The sequence below is a fragment of the Hydra viridissima genome, unplaced genomic scaffold (genome assembly GCF_058129835.1).
Source record: "Hydra viridissima isolate aposymbiotic clone 2 unplaced genomic scaffold, HvirCarnegie_v1 scaffold_13, whole genome shotgun sequence".
Taxonomy (NCBI): domain Eukaryota; kingdom Metazoa; phylum Cnidaria; class Hydrozoa; order Anthoathecata; family Hydridae; genus Hydra; species Hydra viridissima.
In genome coordinates, this window is record NW_028324312.1 from 385,874 (window position 1) to 404,654 (window position 18,781).

At 38.0% G+C, this 18,781-nt stretch overlaps 1 long non-coding RNA gene, 2 other non-coding genes and 3 pseudogenes across 4 annotated transcripts; 2 read left to right on the top strand and 4 right to left on the bottom strand.

The window, feature by feature from the left end:
• The first annotated feature begins 1,491 nt into the window (after positions 1–1,491).
• On the top strand, positions 1,492–1,610 carry LOC149879736 (5S ribosomal RNA). Its single transcript, XR_016446579.1, has one exon. It is a non-coding gene; the product is annotated as a 5S ribosomal RNA (ribosomal RNA).
• Positions 1,611–3,044: 1,434 nt separating this feature from the next.
• LOC145188388 (U1 spliceosomal RNA) lies at positions 3,045–3,182 on the bottom strand (annotated as a pseudogene).
• Positions 3,183–8,869: 5,687 nt separating this feature from the next.
• LOC149879737 (U2 spliceosomal RNA) lies at positions 8,870–9,103 on the bottom strand (annotated as a pseudogene).
• Positions 9,104–9,587: 484 nt separating this feature from the next.
• LOC149879738 (uncharacterized) lies at positions 9,588–12,940 on the bottom strand. 2 transcript variants are annotated; one of them, XR_016446388.1, is made up of 4 exons: positions 11,315–12,940; positions 10,975–11,133; positions 10,243–10,307; positions 9,588–9,975 (listed from the first exon to the last, which is right to left on the bottom strand). It is a non-coding gene; the product is annotated as an uncharacterized LOC149879738 (long non-coding RNA). The 2 variants fall into 2 exon arrangements; XR_016446387.1 differs by having other exon boundaries at positions 10,243–11,133.
• A 2,406-nt stretch (positions 12,941–15,346) lies between these two features.
• Positions 15,347–15,465, top strand: LOC149879739 (5S ribosomal RNA). Its single transcript, XR_016446580.1, has one exon. It is a non-coding gene; the product is annotated as a 5S ribosomal RNA (ribosomal RNA).
• A 1,434-nt stretch (positions 15,466–16,899) lies between these two features.
• LOC149879740 (U1 spliceosomal RNA) lies at positions 16,900–17,037 on the bottom strand (annotated as a pseudogene).
• Between the last annotated feature and the right edge of the window lie 1,744 nt (positions 17,038–18,781).

Consider the following 18,781-nt stretch of genomic DNA (forward strand, 5'->3'; position numbering starts at 1 on the left):
GCTCCGTGCTTTTTAGGTCGATGTATATTCTAGAAAAGGGGAGTTTGAGAGCAATTTTGAAGAAGAAAAAAAAAGGTTTTAAGTTGTTCATAGCCTAGGACGGATGCAGCAGTTTAAGTGTTTTATTTTAGCAGCTAGTTTAGCTATTCTGCACTTGGCATTGTTTGCACAATTAAATATAGCGATTGCAACAGATATTTTCATTTGAACCTATTTCGTTAATGCGTCTAATGTTTTTAAAAGATGCGTGGCTATAAAAATAGCCGTTTGAGCGGATTTTGATCTACTTACTGCTGGTGTACTTGGTAACAGCCTTGGTGCCTTCGCTCACTGCGTGTTTAGCAAGTTCACCGGGAAGTAAAAGGCGCACGGCGGTTTGAATTTCACGCGAAGAGATCGTAGATTTCTTATTTTGAAGGGCGAGCCGCGAAGCTTCAGAAGCAATTCTTTCGAAAATGTCGTTCACGAAAGAATTCATGATGCTCATTGCTTTAGAAGAAACACCGACATCAGGGTGAACTTGCTTCAGGACGTTGTAAATGTAAATGGCATAAGACTCTCGTCTCTTTCTCTTGCGCTTCTTGTCACCAGTTCCAGCGATTTTACCACCTTTCTTACCGGCGCGCTTCTCGCCTTTTTTCGCCACCTTTGGCGCTTGTTTTCCTCCGGTTTTTTGTGCGTCTGACATTTCGACGGGCCTAACAGTAAAAATTCTTTTCGTTTGTTTTCATTGCATTGCAACTGGATTTAATTTAAGATAAAGTTGTAGCCTCCAACTTGAAAACTCTTGCGTCATATGCACTTCTATTGGTTCTTAAAAGATTAAGTTGTTTGAGCATCGTTTATTTCTTTTTTACTATTGGTTAAAAAAAGGTTGACTTTGAGACCACTCTATTTTGATAAGAATAGCAAACTTTTTGCTGTTTAAAATAAAAAAAAGGCGCACGAGATCTCTGGTCCGTCTGTCTGTCTCTGCTTGTGTTAGAAAATAAAATGTCAGGACGTGGAAAAGGAGGAAAAGCTAAGGCCAAGGCAAAAACTCGATCTTTTAGAGCGGGTCTTCAGTTTCCTGTTGGTCGCGTTCACCGATTTTTGCGCAAAGGGCATTACGCCAATCGCATCGGTTCAGGCGCACCGGTCTACTTAGCTGCAGTTTTGGAATACCTCTCCGCCGAAATCTTAGAGTTAGCTGGTAATGCTGCACGCGATAACAAAAAAGCCAGGATCATTCCTCGTCACTTACAGCTAGCTGTTCGCAACGACGAAGAGTTAAACAAGTTGTTGTCAGGTGTTACAATTGCGAGCGGCGGTGTGTTGCCAAACATTCAAGCTGTGTTGCTTCCCAAAAAGAACGAGAAGGTTCCAAAGCCAGCAGCCCAGTAAACGGCGGTATAAACAACACAAAAGGCTATTTTCATAGCCACACATCCGTTAAAAATTATTGTTAAGGCGTTAGAAACTTTAAATTTTAAATTAAAGCCGTACACTATTGCCTACGACCATACCACGGTGAATACACCCGTTCTCGTCCGATCACGGAAGTTAAGCATCGTCGGGCCAGGGTAGTACTTGGATGGGTGACCGCCTGGGAACTCCTGGTGCCGTAGGCTTTTGCAACCGTTTACGAAAAAAAAAAAAAAAAGTCGCCAAAGGGGACTCCCTTTTCTTTACAAAATCTGCTTTTTCAGTTGACTCTAAGATACACAGAACTCATCCCCTGCAAAAGAATATGCATAAACACGGCCCTGCCTGGGTGGTGTCGATTGAAAGGGGAGCGACTGGTCGAAAGGTGTGTGAGGGCGCTTCTTCCGTCTCCGCATCTCTGAGGGAAAGAAAATGGCGCTCTTTTTCCTCGCACAAAAGCCAGAAAGCTAGTTTTGATGCTGAACAACAAGGGCAACGGTTAAAGGGACTATAGCCACCATAGTCAACGAGGGCCCAGGGGAAGTTTTCTTAAGGGGCCCTCGTTGTGATCAATTACATACCCAGGACCAATAGAAGTGTGCTCTAGTCATTAAAAATTAAAAACGAAAGTTAATGAAATCTTTTAAAAGTCAAAACTATTTAAATCTTTTAAAAAAATGATTTTTAAAATATCGTTTGTAGATACACGGGGATACCCGGGAATCTTCCCCGTCCTCTCGGCGGCCATGAAAGAAACCCTCGCAAGTCTAAAGTTGCACGATGTCAATGTTCCCTAGTTTTGTCGAAATGACGAAAAGACTGCAAAACTAGCTTTGAAGAGCAAAAATTTGTAAGATTCGTCAATCGTCGTTACGTATCTCTGGCAACGTTGCGTATTGACGTGTCAACTTGCCAAAATGTTTCGGTCGTTGTCGTTTCTTTCTAAGATCAACACGTAGGAATCAGAGCTGTTTTCATGAAAATAATGAACGGTAGTAAAAGAATGCATTTCACCGCACCAGAATCCAATATGCGATATGCATAAATGGTTGACAATTGTTGTTACTGTTGCTGCTGCTGTTGTTGTTACTATTGTTACTGTTAGATCGTTATTGCTAATGCTTATTTTTTTGTGGTCGTTGCTATTGTCAGTATTACTATTATCGTTAGTTTATCGATGCTATCGTTAATTTTTGTTATTGTCGTTATTGTTATCTTCATCGTTGTCATTATTTTCGTTGTCACTATTGATATCGATTTTCTTATTGCTACTGTTTGTTATTTTAACTATTATTATCGTCATTGTTTTTTATTACAGCGACTCGTTTTCACTGTTGTGACTGTCACATTTTGTTCCGCCGTCGAGTGATTTCCGGGATTGTAACCGGTCGATCACGCTTGCTGGTTGTCACGTTGAAACGATTCTCGTCGCTCCTATGCTTATTTGGTTGCCTCTTTGCGATTCTTAGATTTTTATTGATTTTGTACAAAAAAAAAAAAAAACAAAAAAAAAAAAAACAACAACTTTTGAAATAAATAAAATTTATTTGCACTTATAGCAGACTTTGTATGCGCCTCTCAAAATATGCAGTAGACTCTTAGGGGTGAGAGGAGAGGTTTTTTTTTTAAGTCGTTAGAGGAGGGGGCGAGCGCGAACGCAGGCCCCCACTACCAGAAATTGTACGGTCGAGTTACCGACGTTAGCGGTAATCGCAGGGGTCAGCCCAGGCGAAGTGCAATGCAAGAGCCTCACCCTGGAAGAAGCCCCATGTTGATCAGATATTATGATTTTTATTTCGGGTCCTCCAGCTAGTTGCCTTGCGGACCCTAGTCATGATTTACACGAGTGTTCGTTAACAAAGTTAAAGAAATTAAAAAAAAATAAACTCGTGGCAATCATGACGGCGAACAGAACATGGCCAAAAAAATTCAAAATAAAAAAATAAAAAGTAAAAGGCCAAAACCAAAAGTAAAAAGGAAAAAAAGAAAAAAGAAAAACGAAAAGGTTTCAACGAATAAGAGCTTTTTAAGATCATCGCAAAAAACTACTCAGTTTCAATTTTATTTCTAGTTTATTTTCATCGTTCCAAATGTTTTTTGTTTCTTTGAAAAATTCCTCTAAAGTGTTACTTTCTTTTGCTATTTGGTATTCAGTATTTATTATTTTTTTAAGTTTCCCTTCAAATTCTTTTAGGAGGTTCTCTTTCGAGACAGTGGTTCGCTCATGATGTGCTCTCATTCTATTACAATATATGTGGAAGAAAAGTTCATTAAAAATAAAGTTACCAAATTTATATTCATGCGCGCTATCATTAGGTCCAAATAAAAAGAGTTTAAAAGTATTTTTAAAAGGTTCGGTTTTGGGATACAAAATGTTTAAAAAAGAGACTGCGTATTTTATTAAAGGTTGCACCTTTTCACAGTTGAACAACATGTGCGGTAGATTTTCGCTTTCTTTCATACATTGCGGGCATAGGTCGTCACTGACGTAGCCTCTTTTTTTAAAAATTGCGTTTGTGGGCAATGCAAAATGAATGGCTTTATATTTAATTTCGCTCGCTTTATTGTTCTTTTGGCTTTTGTGTATTTTATAGAAAAGTTTTTCCCACTCCATTTCGGTAGTGTTGAGCATGTTTTCTTTGAAAATTTTATTCCATTTTAAAAAATGTGTTTTTGTTTTTGCAACTTCTTTTTCCATTAGAATTTTATAGATGGTTTTGGGTTTTAAATTTTGAATGTTTATTTTTGAGTTATTCGACACCGTTAAAGTCAGGTCGGCTTTGTTGTGGTCGTAGTTTTGATGTTCGTTTTCGATTTTGTGTTTCCAGTCGGGGGGGAGGGAGGATGTGATTTGTTTGAGTTCGTTTTCGGTTAGATTTATCAGTCTGTTGTCAAGGAAGCCCGGTCTGAATACGTTGGAAATGTCGGCCAGTTTTATCAGTTCGTTTCGTTTTGCGTTGTTTGTCGGTGTTAGAGTTTTGTTTTGTTTGCGTATATGTGGGTTGTAGAAGATGGGTTGTCTCAGTATTTGTTCTATGGTGAGGTGTTTATGCGTTTGGTATTTTGTCAGTTCGGTCCAGTCATTGATCATTTGTCTGTAGTATAGAGGTAAGGTCTTGAGGGTCGCGTCTGAGTGTGTGGTCAGAAAAACTAGGTTTCCCTGACCGGCGTTTCTGTATTTGTTTAGTATGTGTTCGGCTGTGTCGCGCCAAGGTCCTGTGTTTTTGCCGTTGAAAAGTTTGGACACCCAGCTCGCTTGAATGGATTTGAGTTTTTCGCTGATGTTTATTATTTTGAGTCCACCCTTTTCAATCGGCAGTTTTGAGATGTTTTTGTTTGTTTTGATATTTTTGTTGTCCCACAAATAGTTTTGAATGATGTTTTCGAGGTTAGTAATAAGTTTTTGGCAGGGTAGAGGTAGGGTAAAGGCAAGGTGCCACATGCCGCTGAGTAGCGACTGGTTTATAATTAGCGCCTTGCCCTTAAAGGAGAGTTTAACCCTCGACCATTTGAGGATTTTCTCTCGAACTTTGCCTACCTCTTCCCTCCACTGTTTGTGGGCGCTGTACTCATTGTTGTTGGAAAAGAGAACTCCTAAGCTCCTGAAGCAGGGATCTCCCCACTCGAAGCCTAGGTAGTCCTCCTTGTTTTGAGTGATGTTGGTACCTAACCACAGTCCTTGGCATTTGTCGCGGTTCAGTTTTGTTCCAGTAGCTCTGTAATTAATGTCTAGTGCGTGTCCAAGTTCGGTAATTGAGTCGTCTCCGGTCAAGTAGAAGTTGGTGTCGTCAGCATATTGAAGTATTTTTGTTTCATTTTTGTTAATCATAATTCCTTTTATTTTTGGGTTTTTTCTTATATAGCCCGCAAAAATTTCAGCTTGGATGTTGTAAAGCATCATTGAAAGGGGACAACCTTGTCTTACTCCTCTGATTACTTTGATATTTTGGGAAAGAAAACCGTTTATTTTAACGCGCGCGGATATGTCGTAATAAAGCGTTTTTATAAAATTAGTAAATAAAAAACCGAAGCCGAAAAATCGTAGGCTATCAAATAAAAAAATACGATCCACCCTGTCGAAGGCCTTCACCTGGTCTATGGAGATTATCGAGGCGTTCATTTTGTTTTCATGGGCTATTTTTATGATATCTCTTGTGTAACTGAGGTTGTCATAGATGGTCCTGTCCGGGATACATGCCGTCTGGCATTCGCTAATTATTTGCGGGAGGACATGTCTCAACCTGTTGGCCAGGACCTTCGACAGTATTTTATAATCAGTGTTCAGGAGAGATATCGGTCTCCAGTTATTAATATCTTTTTTTTCTCCTTTTTTGTAGAGGCATATAATTATAGCTTGTTTTTGTGACTCCGTCATTTCGCCGTGTTTTAGGACGGAGTTGTACAAAGCAAGCATCGCTTCCCCCAAAAGGGGAAAGCCGGCTTTGTAAAACTCCGCGGTTAGTCCATCGGATCCCGGAGATTTATTGTTCTCCAGTTCTATTATCGCTTTTTTTATTTCAAAAAGTTCTATCGGTTTTTGGAGAATTTTTTTGTTGTTTTTTGATATTTTTTTGGATTCAGTATTTTGGAAAAAATGCTTTTGGCTTGAGAGGTCTCTCTCTTCGGTATTATAAAGTTTTTTATAGAAATTCTCGAATTCAGCAATAATGTCGCGGGAGTGTGTTTTTGTTTCTCCGGCTTCCGAATTAATTTCGGTAATGACGGATTTTGCTAATTTGTTTTTTTCGAGATTTAAGAAATATTTGTTGCATTTTTCGCCTTGATATCTCCATTTAATTCTTGCGCGTATCGCAGCTCCTATCGCTCTATTTTTTTCAAAATATTCTAATTTGTTTTTTAGTTCTCTACAAAGAATTACCATGTTGGTGTTTTTATGCATCTTTTTTTGTGCGTTTTTTAATTTTTTTCTTAGTTTGTATTCTTCTTTTCTTTTGTTTTTTGCTTCTATTTTGCTGTAAGCTTGAGCATGGTTTTTAATTGCTTTTTTGAGCGCTTCCCACCAGTCGGTGATGTTTTCAAAACTGTTTTTTTGTTCAATTTCTTTTGAAAGGAGGTTTTTAAGTTGCGACTGATAGTTTTCATTTTTCAAATGTTTGTTATTTAGGATCCAAATTTCCTTTCCGAAATCAACTTTTTGTAGTGTTATTTTCGCAGTTATGGCATTATAGTGGTCAGAGAACGTCGCCGGCACGTGGCTAGTTGTTACATATTGCCTTGCGCTTTTGCTGATGTAAAGTCTGTCTAGCCTAGAATGCGTCACGTTGTTAGTAGATCTGTAAGTAAATTCCTCTTTGGTGATGTTAAAGGTACGCCACATATCTTCGAGGTCGAATCTGTTTAGGAGGTTTTTTAGGCTCTGTGACGAGCCGCACGTTTTTCTATAGAGTTTTGGATATCTATCGGCCTCGTCAAGAACCATGTTAAAATCTCCTCCACAGACGACTAAATACTCGCTCAGATCAAAACTTTGTAATAGTTTTATTATTTTTTGAAAAATATTTTTTCTTTCGTTTTGTTGTAGTTTTGTATGACCAGATGTGGCGTAGATATTTATTAAGAGGAATTTTTGTTCCTTTGTTCTAGTAGCCAGAATGTTGAAATTGCCATTTACATCAGCATGCTCAAAGAAAATTTCATTGAGGTAATTAGCGCATAGAATTGCGGTGCCGCGTGTTCTCTCGCCACCAGCAGAAAAGAACGCAGAGGCGTTCCATTCTGTTGCCATATGTAGATTTTCTTTTTGATTAAGGTGAGTTTCTTGGATGAAAATAAAATCGCTTTTAAGTTTTTTAAAGTTTTTCAGTACAGTTTTTCTTTTAAATTCGTTTTTTAAACCAGAAACGTTTGCTGAATAAATTTTTACGCTGCTCATTTTTAACAGGTGAGTACCGTCGACCTGATGGGTCGTCTATCTCTATTGTTTTTTTGATATAAAAAAGTATAAGAAACACACAAAAAAAAAAAAAAAAAAAAAAAAAAAAAAAAAAAAAAAAAATACATAAAAAGAAAAAAGAAGGAAAGAGAAGGCGCACTAAGTATGATCGCTGAGATAATAAAAAAAAAATTTATAAAGTTTTCTCACCCGATCGATTGGTTGAGTGTTTTTTGATTTAGATGTTTCTTTTTTACATCCGCTTTTTGTGGTGTTTGTGGTGGGGCGCTTCTTTTTATTATTTTCTCAACTTTCTTCCATTTTTCTGCATTCGTTTCGTCGTTTTCTGTCGTGTTCTCTTTCTCTTTCTGTAATTCGACTCGCCTTTCGCTCTCTTTATATTCCCTGTCCCTGTTTCTTTGGTTCATTTTGTCATTTGCTGATCTCACAAAGTTTAGGAGACCTTCATCTGATACAACATCAAAGTCTATTTCAACAAAATCTTTTTTCTTTTGTTTCGGTTCACTTTTCTGTTCTGTTTTGGTAGTTTCTTCTTTTTTTGTTGTTTTTGTGGGTGGTTCATGTTTGTTTTTAACTTCTATGGTAGTGGTTTCATTTGAGGGGGTTGTGTTTTCCTCATTTTTTGGATTTTCTGTATGGGCTAGAGCCACCGCCTTTTGTATTTGTGATATTTGTGATACATGAGCAGCTATTGTTGCTTCATTTGATGGAGCAGTACACCTGGTGTTAGGGGGGTGTGCGTTGCCGCATACTCTGCAAAAGAAAGACTTTCCAGCGAAATGCAGCGCAATACGCATCCCCTCGATTTCAATATGGTGTGGTACTTTCTCTAGCTGGACTTTTAGTTTTACTCTGAAAAGTCTTCTCCCGTCTTTTACGCTTTTGTCAAAGTCATAGGTGGTGTGCGTGATGCTATAAGTTTCTTCGATAAAGGGCACCATTTGTTCTAGAATTTGTTTGTCCTCAATTAGCGGATCGCACTTTACGGTAATGAGGAATCCCTGTTCTGTGCGTCTTCTTTTCGGGATGTGTTTGTTACAATTACTGATGTAGAAATCGTGGTTTAAAAAAGCGTCAGCATCTTCAGTTCTATGAAAATCTACAATCCAGTTTCCCCTGTTTGTGTATAAGAGGCTGGATATTTTACCTTTTCCTACTATATCTTGAATTTTTTCGTTTAGTTCTTTAGCTCTATTTTCGATATACTTTCGGTTAAAAGCCTCAGCGGGATCCATGGAGACATTGAAATCCACCACTTTGCTCAAACGTGAAGTCGCTCCTCCAAGTTTCGTAGTTTCGGCGTACGAAGCCATTTCTCTTGAAGTTTCGGAAAGAAGAAAATCAGCGAGAGTAGTTTACGATGATGATAGCTCTTATCTTTTGCCTGGCGGAAGAAAAAAGACCAATGTTGATCAGGTTTACTTCCCCGTCAGGTAAGTATGCTTTTCCCGTTGTGTGGGCAGCCTCGGACGTGCCCCAATCTTCTCAATTGTGGGTTTTCGATTGCACACCGCATCGTCCCGTTTGTTTGCTTTTTTTTTTTCCTTCTCTATAGTATGGGCCGCGCTCAGCAGTAGTGCAACGCCGAGGCAACCCGCGGTCAGGGCGAGGTAAACCTACGATCCCTTGACCAAATGCCAAAAATCAGATTAATATATGAGCCGGACTATGCCGGCGTACCAGATATTAAACTGATAAGAACAGATACTACACTTGATCTTTTTTTTTTTTTTTTATTTCCTTTAACGTCTCATCAGCCATCGGCAGCTGTGGACGGGAGGATGTTCGGCGCTTGCCTACGTCACCCCATTTTACGTCTTGTCGACTGATGTTAAAGCCAACCCTTGACGGATCTACCTTGAGGCCCCCGAGTACTCGAGTTAACGAATATTCCCGGATCCTCTGCCCGACTTTAGCAGCTCATGACCAAAGCTTCGCACACCACCCATGACCGCCTCATCGGATTTTTTACACCACCAAGTGGTGCCCGACTTTTCGACACTGAGCCTCATTCGGATCAATACACCATTAAATGATGGTGTCCGACTTTTTGGCCCAGCACCTCATCGGATTTTTTACACCACCTAGTGGTGCCCGACTTTTCGGCGTAAGGATGATGATACTACACTTGATCTTAGCCATTAGGCCGAGAAGCGATACTTTTTGCAACGACTTTGTCCCGGCTCCCTCCCTCTCAACGAAAAAACTTGTGGACATTTGAATGATCAAGTCGATGGGTAACTTTAAGTTTCAACGATGAAAACATGGCTTTCTTGTACTGCATCAATTTCACTCTAAAACATTTGGGCTTTTTTTCAAAAATAACCCAGCTTCTTTCAAAAATAACAAGCTTCTTTCAAAAATAACCCAATTAACCAAAACATAAAAAACGTTTAAAGGCTTTTAAATTTAACGCTGGGCAGCAGATGTGATCAAAGGCCAAGTTGAACAACTGAAAATCAACTCTGTATATGAGCGTCCGACAGATTTCTCTGTCAAAAAGCATTTTGAGAACCTCTGTATTTAAATGTTCTTTTCAACTGTTGTAATGACAGTACTTTAATTCATCACCAGGGTCGCCAAGAAACAGCAGAGTTTAGGAGGACTTGCTTGTCATTAGCCTCGATCCTTTCCCAAGTAGTAATTCCTCACAAAGTCTAAAAAAACAAGCTTGAAAGTTTAAAAATTGGGATGGTGCAAATTAAGTTAAGAATTTAAACTGAGTAGCAAGAAAATATTTTTCAGATACTTTAGTTATTGCAAGAAATGAACACTTTAAATGTTTACTGACAAAAAGGTAAAACAATTTTAAAAAGTGACCTAAAACATCCACTGACAAAATATCAAATGACAAATGGAAAATGAAAAAATTTATGACACTAAACCGACACAGCATTAGGTTAGCAAAGGTAAAGCATACATACCTTGCACACTGTATCTGCATTTTTCCAATCACAAACTCGCAGAGCGTGGTAAAAGTTAATGAGACCTGGAACAATAAGCAAAGTATTTTTTTTAAATATTACATTTTTTAACATATTACCTAACCTAAATTAAGCCTGCAAATGTATTTGCGTACAAATTAGAAGCTCAGGATTGATGGAGAATAAACTTAAAAATATAATTCCCAAGTCAGTTAAAAGGATGTTTACTTGTTGGCTAAAGGTCAACTTTTTCAAACTATCACTTTTAAAAAATGGTTCTGGTAAACTATCGAAGAAACATGACTTACCTTTTTCTTGAAACTTTAACTGCTTCAATATTATATGCTCTGCTAACCTAACTTAACCCTTAACCTTGCCCCAGGACAACACTCAAAATTCTCTTTCAATAACTTATTTTCAATAATCAGACTTGCTACCTGAGGCTGAGTTAACTTTAGCAGTAACTCTATAAAACATAATGTGAGAAAGCCAAACAAAAGGTTCAGTTCAAAATGTAATGAGTATGTAATTTTTTTAAAATTTTATCGCATATCTTTAATCGAATTAAAGGGATCATTCCAAAGAAGCTATAGATTGTCCAGTGAAAAGCATACCTAATTAAGCATTACTTTATTGGGGTTGTGTCAGTATAACTGTAAATGAAACAAAGCTATGAACAAACTAAAGAAATAGGTAAAAGTCTTAGAAAGATCCTATTTCTGTTTCACTCACCAATAAAATCAAGAAGAATTTCCCACTTCTTATTCATTGAGTGGGATGCTCTAAAGAGTATTGCAACTTGCATTCTGGATAATCCAGGAACTCAGAACAAACTCTGTAACTGCACTCATGAAAGTCTTTTGTGACTACTCCTTCATAAAGTTGATGCTTCTAAAAATGAAAATTTATTTTTGAAAGGATTTTTTCATCAGAAACTATTCTTAAGTATTTGAAGACTTGAAAAAGTAAAGTGGGCACAACAATAGGGGTTAAACTGCTTCAAATTTTAAAACACAAACACCAAAATAAGGTGAAAAGATTGAAAATAAAATAGCACAGTACTTTTTATTACCTTAAAGCATTCTTGAAAAATCGTTAAAAAAACTGTGTGAACTCCTCTAAACTTGTCACTTGTCTTGGTTTTGGCATCAGCTACTGTATGAGAAGATAAAACAGGATTTAATTTGTTTAGTTTCCCTTTTTTTTATTTTCTTTTTTTTTTTCGAAACAAGCTAAAAGCACCTTTTCTGCTCTTGACGCTACGCCAACACCAAAAATTTCAGTAGGACTGCGCGTAACCACTGCACCGTTGTTAAACTCAATGATATGCACTTTACCGCAAAATTAACGCACCACTTATAAATTCCGACTTATTTTGAAAAATATTACGTATTTCCCGGATTTATCAAATACAAAGTCGATAATAATGTTTATTGTGACGTCATTTGTAGGCTTTATTCCGTTTTAGTTTCCAAATTGTAGCAGCTTTTCATAAGCAGCACGTTTTGCTGTAACTAAACCTCACTTTTAAAAGAAAAGTATGTATAAAGTTAGTATGAACAGATGTGTTGCTCAATGATAACTGTCATTTGAGCAACACGTCTGTTCTGACTTCTCAACGATACATAAGCTGACATTTTAAAACCTTTTTTGGTACCTCTTGCATCGTTCATGGGAGATGGATTCCTTCTTATGTAAGATAATGCTAGACCACATACGGCGCATGTTGTTACTGAATACTTACAAAATGCTACTATTCAAGTTTTGGAGTGGCCGGCTTGCAGTCCAGATATGAACCCAATAGAGCATCTTTGGGGCATAATGGCACGCTGTGTTAGAAGTCAACATCCACCACCTAGACGAGTTGCGACAAAGTCTTATCCGCGTATGTGAAGATATCCTTCAAGAAACGATTACACCTCTAATTAAAAGAAATCCACGGTGCTGTCTGGCTGCAACAACATCAAGATGTGGCAACACTAGATATTGATAAGTCAAAAATGTTACATTTTAAGCTGTATTAGTGTGCATAACAACAATAATCATCTTAGTTTATTTTGTTACTTACCTTAATTTTATTACTTACCATATTTCTAGTTTTAGTTTGTTTTTCTTTCTTTTCTTTTCTTTTCTCACCATCCTCAAAGTCGCTTTTATTATTATCATCGAAATAACTGTGTTCATGTGTTCTATTCTTAACACGTTTGTCAAAATATATGACCACAATTAAAATAAATCGAAATGTATGTGGTGCGTTAATTTTGCGGTTAAGTGTATATTAACTAGATATTTAACTCGCGCTTTCGCAGTGAAGCATATTTTTTTGCCAAGCAAGTTTTTTTTTGCCAGCCAGAATCATAAAAACATCGATTAAAACAAACGAATTATTGTCAGTTTAAATAAAGAGGCTACCGGCTTTAAAAACTTAAAAAACTTGCTTCACAATTTCTTACGAAATTTATTTGAAGTTTTACATCTAGTTAGTATAAATATCATTGGTTTAGCTAAGAGCATAGTAACGGTTTCTGCTTACTCGCGCAGCCTAGTAAGATGGGTGCACCGCGGACGCTCAGTTGCGAATTCTTTCTTTTTTTTTTTTATCATTCCCCTTCCCGAAACCCCGAAATGAACGAAATGCGATTGGCAAGTATTTGATGCATACCTTAATACACAGTGACTAAATTGTAGTATGTGTTTTTTCCGTGCCGAAACTCTGGTCGGAAGACAGTGCATCTTTTTAGATATTTTAGAGCTTGTGGGTTATCACTAGTACCCAAGCCTTTTTATGAGTCATTAAAAAAAAATTTACAAACAAAACTGTATTCTTCTTCTTCTTTTTTTTTCCGATTGTGATCAGATTATGATTTGTACTGACGATATTACACTGTGTCTACTTCCTCGGTCTTATTTTCTTACAAACATTAACAACATTTGTAGTTTCGTAACTATCCCATTGACCCTTTCATGCACCAATTATTTTTCCATAACTAACATAATCCATAAAAAATCATCTACAAAATGACAGCGGTACTATTAACTGTTTTAATTAGACTTTTTCTACACCTTGATACATTTTGATAGCTTTACAGAACGTCAGTTTTCTTTACCCGTTGATGTAACAATTTTGCTGACAACATTTGAATACTTTGAACACTTTGCCAACGCATTAAATATTCTTGCAGTCGTACTATCTTGCGTGTTTGTGATCCCCACCACTATTGAGTTTGCGTGGCAGCATAGGTATAGCGACAATCGACTAATGGATTTTTAGAAGCCAGCGTTGCTCATACACTTTCAAAAGTAGAACTGCTCTCACTAAGATTAGTCGCGCTGGTGCTATTTCATGCGCTCCAGTTAAAAAGGAGCGCCAAGCTACCGGTTGCTAAAAAACCCGCGGTAAAGAAAGCTGAAACAGCACCTAAGAAGAAAGTCGCTGCAAAGAGTGCCACCGCAAAAGTGGACAAGAAATAACCTGTACTGCTCAATCCTTCATCAAACGGCTATTTTCATAGGTACACATTTCTTTAAAACGTTGCGCGGCATTTAGGACTTTGTCAGGTAGTAACAATTACACTAATTGAGTTTGAAAGTCACAGTAACCTCACCGGTAACTGCTCCGTGCTTTTTAGGTCGATGTATATTCTAGAAAAGGGGAGTTTGAGAGCAATTTTGAAGAAGAAAAAAAAAGGTTTTAAGTTGTTCATAGCCTAGGACGGATGCAGCAGTTTAAGTGTTTTATTTTAGCAGCTAGTTTAGCTATTCTGCACTTGGCATTGTTTGCACAATTAAATATAGCGATTGCAACAGATATTTTCATTTGAACCTATTTCGTTAATGCGTCTAATGTTTTTAAAAGATGCGTGGCTATAAAAATAGCCGTTTGAGCGGATTTTGATCTACTTACTGCTGGTGTACTTGGTAACAGCCTTGGTGCCTTCGCTCACTGCGTGTTTAGCAAGTTCACCGGGAAGTAAAAGGCGCACGGCGGTTTGAATTTCACGCGAAGAGATCGTAGATTTCTTATTTTGAAGGGCGAGCCGCGAAGCTTCAGAAGCAATTCTTTCGAAAATGTCGTTCACGAAAGAATTCATGATGCTCATTGCTTTAGAAGAAACACCGACATCAGGGTGAACTTGCTTCAGGACGTTGTAAATGTAAATGGCATAAGACTCTCGTCTCTTTCTCTTGCGCTTCTTGTCACCAGTTCCAGCGATTTTACCACCTTTCTTACCGGCGCGCTTCTCGCCTTTTTTCGCCACCTTTGGCGCTTGTTTTCCTCCGGTTTTTTGTGCGTCTGACATTTCGACGGGCCTAACAGTAAAAATTCTTTTCGTTTGTTTTCATTGCATTGCAACTGGATTTAATTTAAGATAAAGTTGTAGCCTCCAACTTGAAAACTCTTGCGTCATATGCACTTCTATTGGTTCTTAAAAGATTAAGTTGTTTGAGCATCGTTTATTTCTTTTTTACTATTGGTTAAAAAAAGGTTGACTTTGAGACCACTCTATTTTGATAAGAATAGCAAACTTTTTGCTGTTTAAAATAAAAAAAAGGCGCACGAGATCTCTGGTCCGTCTGTCTGTCTCTGCTTGTGTTAGAAAATAAAATGTCAGGACGTGGAAAAGGAGGAAAAGCTAAGGCCAAGGCAAAAACTCGATCTTTTAGAGCGGGTCTTCAGTTTCCTGTTGGTCGCGTTCACCGATTTTTGCGCAAAGGGCATTACGCCAATCGCATCGGTTCAGGCGCACCGGTCTACTTAGCTGCAGTTTTGGAATACCTCTCCGCCGAAATCTTAGAGTTAGCTGGTAATGCTGCACGCGATAACAAAAAAGCCAGGATCATTCCTCGTCACTTACAGCTAGCTGTTCGCAACGACGAAGAGTTAAACAAGTTGTTGTCAGGTGTTACAATTGCGAGCGGCGGTGTGTTGCCAAACATTCAAGCTGTGTTGCTTCCCAAAAAGAACGAGAAGGTTCCAAAGCCAGCAGCCCAGTAAACGGCGGTATAAACAACACAAAAGGCTATTTTCATAGCCACACATCCGTTAAAAATTATTGTTAAGGCGTTAGAAACTTTAAATTTTAAATTAAAGCCGTACACTATTGCCTACGACCATACCACGGTGAATACACCCGTTCTCGTCCGATCACGGAAGTTAAGCATCGTCGGGCCAGGGTAGTACTTGGATGGGTGACCGCCTGGGAACTCCTGGTGCCGTAGGCTTTTGCAACCGTTTACGAAAAAAAAAAAAAAAAGTCGCCAAAGGGGACTCCCTTTTCTTTACAAAATCTGCTTTTTCAGTTGACTCTAAGATACACAGAACTCATCCCCTGCAAAAGAATATGCATAAACACGGCCCTGCCTGGGTGGTGTCGATTGAAAGGGGAGCGACTGGTCGAAAGGTGTGTGAGGGCGCTTCTTCCGTCTCCGCATCTCTGAGGGAAAGAAAATGGCGCTCTTTTTCCTCGCACAAAAGCCAGAAAGCTAGTTTTGATGCTGAACAACAAGGGCAACGGTTAAAGGGACTATAGCCACCATAGTCAACGAGGGCCCAGGGGAAGTTTTCTTAAGGGGCCCTCGTTGTGATCAATTACATACCCAGGACCAATAGAAGTGTGCTCTAGTCATTAAAAATTAAAAACGAAAGTTAATGAAATCTTTTAAAAGTCAAAACTATTTAAATCTTTTAAAAAAATGATTTTTAAAATATCGTTTGTAGATACACGGGGATACCCGGGAATCTTCCCCGTCCTCTCGGCGGCCATGAAAGAAACCCTCGCAAGTCTAAAGTTGCACGATGTCAATGTTCCCTAGTTTTGTCGAAATGACGAAAAGACTGCAAAACTAGCTTTGAAGAGCAAAAATTTGTAAGATTCGTCAATCGTCGTTACGTATCTCTGGCAACGTTGCGTATTGACGTGTCAACTTGCCAAAATGTTTCGGTCGTTGTCGTTTCTTTCTAAGATCAACACGTAGGAATCAGAGCTGTTTTCATGAAAATAATGAACGGTAGTAAAAGAATGCATTTCACCGCACCAGAATCCAATATGCGATATGCATAAATGGTTGACAATTGTTGTTACTGTTGCTGCTGCTGTTGTTGTTACTATTGTTACTGTTAGATCGTTATTGCTAATGCTTATTTTTTTGTGGTCGTTGCTATTGTCAGTATTACTATTATCGTTAGTTTATCGATGCTATCGTTAATTTTTGTTATTGTCGTTATTGTTATCTTCATCGTTGTCATTATTTTCGTTGTCACTATTGATATCGATTTTCTTATTGCTACTGTTTGTTATTTTAACTATTATTATCGTCATTGTTTTTTATTACAGCGACTCGTTTTCACTGTTGTGACTGTCACATTTTGTTCCGCCGTCGAGTGATTTCCGGGATTGTAACCGGTCGATCACGCTTGCTGGTTGTCACGTTGAAACGATTCTCGTCGCTCCTATGCTTATTTGGTTGCCTCTTTGCGATTCTTAGATTTTTATTGATTTTGTACAAAAAAAAAAAAAAACAAAAAAAAAAAAAACAACAACTTTTGAAATAAATAAAATTTATTTGCACTTATAGCAGACTTTGTATGCGCCTCTCAAAATATGCAGTAGACTCTTAGGGGTGAGAGGAGAGGTTTTTTTTTTAAGTCGTTAGAGGAGGGGGCGAGCGCGAACGCAGGCCCCCACTACCAGAAATTGTACGGTCGAGTTACCGACGTTAGCGGTAATCGCAGGGGTCAGCCCAGGCGAAGTGCAATGCAAGAGCCTCACCCTGGAAGAAGCCCCATGTTGATCAGATATTATGATTTTTATTTCGGGTCTTCCAGCTAGTTGCCTTGCGGACCCTAGTCATGATATACACGAGTTTCCGTTTACAATATTAAAAAAATGAAAAATATATAATCTCGTGACTATCATGACGCGAACAAAAAGTGGCCTCAAAAAAATAAAAGAAAAAGTGAAAAAAAAAGGCCAGAAAAAGTAACCAAAAGAAAATATTCTAAAAAAAGGAAATGAAAAAGTTTAAAAGTTTCAAATGGAGAGCAGAGTTGATTACTTCAAAAAAGCGTCTCAAATTTGCTTATTTTTTGGAATTCGAATTTCATTGAGAAATTATTGCCTTATATGGAGCGTTGTTCGCGTGTTTTTATCTCCTCCTTTGGTTATATAGAAAATAATGTTTTAACAATATAGCGTTTAAAAAATAAAAATTTGAAATAAATTTGACTAAAATTAAATGTTTAGTGTTTTTAATTTTCTTTCATTAAGAAGTGTTAATTCTCTTGATGTCTTTTTTCCTTGGAGTCGGAGGCGGTCCGCTCCTTTTATTTGTAGTTTTCTCGTCGCTTTCTTTTTGTTGTCTTTTTTCTTTCCTAATTTCTGTTTTTGATTTTACTAAAGTGAACTCTGTCTCCTTTTCACTTATATCTAAATTTCTGCTCTGGGTTAACTCATTAAGCTTTTCAACTAATAAACAACGGATATCGTATGGTAGGCTTCTTAGTTCTTCTTGAAATTCTTCGTTTATTTCAGTGGCGGTCACTTTCTTCATTAAGTCAAATATATATTCGTCGGTGATAAGTTCTTTTTCCTCGATATTTGTTTGGATGTTATTTTGTGAGTTCGAAGTTATAGTGTTCTTTTCTAAAGTAGAATCATTTAAATTTACTGGTTGGGTGGTCACTCTGATATTATTTTTTTCCTTAGGTGATTCTTCTTCGTCACTAGTTGGTTCTGTGTTTTTATTCATCTCGGCGTCATTTTTTTTCATTTCTGTGCATCTAGCATTCGGGGGATGCGAGTTCTTGCACACTCCGCACAGGAAGGACTTTCCAGCGAAGTGCATCGCGACTCGCACGCCCCCAATTTCTATGAAGTGCGGTAGGTCTTTTAACGGTACTTTGAGTTTAACTCGAAAAAGTCTCCTGCCATCTCTGAGGCTTTTGTCGAAATCGTAGGTTGTGTGTGTAATGGTGTATATTTCATCTACAAAAGGGTCTAATGCTTCGAGTAGCTCTTCATCGTTGATTAGCGGATCGCATTTAAATGTAATCAAAAATCCAATTTCGGTTCTTCTTTTTTTCGATATGGTCCTGTTATGGTTACTAATTTTCAGATCTGAATTTATAAAAGCATCAGCGTCGATCGTCTGATAGAACTCTATGATCCAGTGGCCTTTGCTTCTATGGGTAAGGCTCGAAACCTTTCCTCTGCCGATTATTCGGTGGATCTCGTCATTAATTTCTTTCGCACGAGTTTCAATGTATTTGCGGTTTTGAGATTCAGAAGGGTCCATAAATATGTTGATGTCGACTATTTTTTCCACTCGCGAGGCTTGATGTTTCTTTGTAGCTTCGGCATATGAAGACATATTCGAGATGAGTTTTCTTGATGGTCGCTAGTTAGTAATTCTCTGCTGTGATCTTCAGCCTGAGGAGAAGAAAAAAAGACCCATGTTGATCAGATATTATGATTTTTATTTCGGGTCCTCCAGCTAGTTGCCTTGCGGACCCTAGTCATGATTTACACGAGTGTTCGTT